The following is a 1,708-nucleotide window of genomic DNA, read 5'->3' as shown; positions in this document are numbered from 1 at the left end:
TTTTTAGTAGAGACGGGGTCTCACTCTTGCTCAGGCTGGTCTCGAATTCCTGACCTCGAGCGATCCACCTGCCTTGGCCTCCCAGAGTGCTAGGATTACAGGTGTGAGCCACCGCGCCCGGCCTTATATAATATTGTTTTAAATTATGAAGGTGTAATATACACACAGGAGAATATATAAAACATGAATATGGAGCATAATAAATAATTAATTATGAAGCATGTAATAGCTGTCACTTAGGTCCCGAAATAGAGCATGGCTAGTGCCTCCTTATCTCTCCTTTTATGGTTACACCTCATTCTGAATTTTATGATGCTACTTTGTTGCTTTTCTTCATAATTTTATCATTTCTATACATACATCATTTGCATCATTCATGGATTTTGTATTTGTGAATTCACCTACTCAGTAACATTTATTTGTGACCCCAAAGCCAATATTCGTGCAGCTTCTGCAGTTGTTTACGGATGTACCCATGTGCAGAGTGATGGAAAATCTGAGTGGCCCAACCCACATGTTTCCATGTGAGATCTAACATGGCTACAGTTCACCTGCTCATTTCTGCTCTCGTTCAATAAACAATTGTCCTTTTAGCAGTCTATGTAATGCCATGTTTTTCATATTTTTGTGCTTTTTGTTGGTGATTTTGGTTTTTAAAATGGTCCCCAAGCATAGTGCTAGTGTTCCTAAGTGCAAGGGGGCTGTGATGTGCTTCATGGAGAAAATACGTGTGTCAGCCAAGCTTCATTCAGGCGTGAGTTACAGTGCTGTTGGCCACGAAGTCAATGTTAATGAATCAGCAATACATATTAAATGAGGCGTCTTCGAACACACACACATAAAACAAGGTTATATATTGATTGGTTGATAAAAAATGTGGTGATGGGAGGCCCTGTATTGCCCCCGGGAGCCATGCTTCTGTATTCTCTAATTTCGTGTTTGTGGCGATTTCATAGAACCTAACTACCACAAAATAATAAGAGTCGACTGAATATCTAAATGATACAGTTTAGTTTTGCTTGCTTTTGAGCTTAATAAAAACAGAATCATAAGGTGATTATGCTTTTTTTTCCCTTACTCAAGCTCATTTTAAAGATTTATCTGTCTTACTGTACCCGTTAATTTTTTTTAATGTATAATATTCCATTTTATAACTATACCACAATGAACTGTTTACTGTTGACGAACATCTGGTTTGTTTCCAGCTTTTGGACATCATGAGCAATGCTGCTGTAAATATTCTTGTATATGTATCTTAGGCACAGATGCTTGAGTTTCTCATAGCATGTACCCAAGAAGTGGAGTGATTGGGTCATAGTGGTAGATAATAGCAAGCTGTCTCCCTAAATGCTTGGGCCAGTTCGTCCAGCAGTAGGTGACAGTTCCTGTTATTCCACATGCCTGCTGGTGCTCGATGTAATCATGGGTGTGGTGGAAACCTCAATTTCCTTTGTCCTTTCGTAATTGGTCAAGTTTATAGTGAACTAGGAAGTTTGTTCATTTAGGCGATGGGAGCCTTCTAGTAGCTTGTGCTTTCAATGAATAAGACGGGGTGAGGGGGTGTGAGAGTGTGTGTGTGTGTGTGTGTGTCTGCGTGTGTGCATATGCATGTGCTATCTCTGTCTCTTTCTTTCTCTGTCATTTATGCAGCAAATATTTTATGGAATACTCACTATGTATTATATTCTATCATGATCACTATAGATAT

General features: G+C 39.2%; 1 protein-coding gene across 1 annotated transcript in view; it reads left to right on the top strand.

Annotated features, from left to right (window-relative positions):
* Nucleotides 1-1,708, top strand: part of MTR (5-methyltetrahydrofolate-homocysteine methyltransferase) — a 114,363-nt gene that overhangs the window by 63,799 nt on the left and 48,856 nt on the right. The window lies entirely within an intron of this gene.

Source organism: Propithecus coquereli, unplaced genomic scaffold, assembly GCF_000956105.1.
Source record: "Propithecus coquereli isolate 6110/MARCELLA unplaced genomic scaffold, Pcoq_1.0 Scaffold66, whole genome shotgun sequence".
NCBI lineage: Eukaryota > Metazoa > Chordata > Mammalia > Primates > Indriidae > Propithecus > Propithecus coquereli.
Note: the sequence above shows the minus strand (reverse complement) of the source record. Positions and strands in the feature narration are given on the sequence as shown.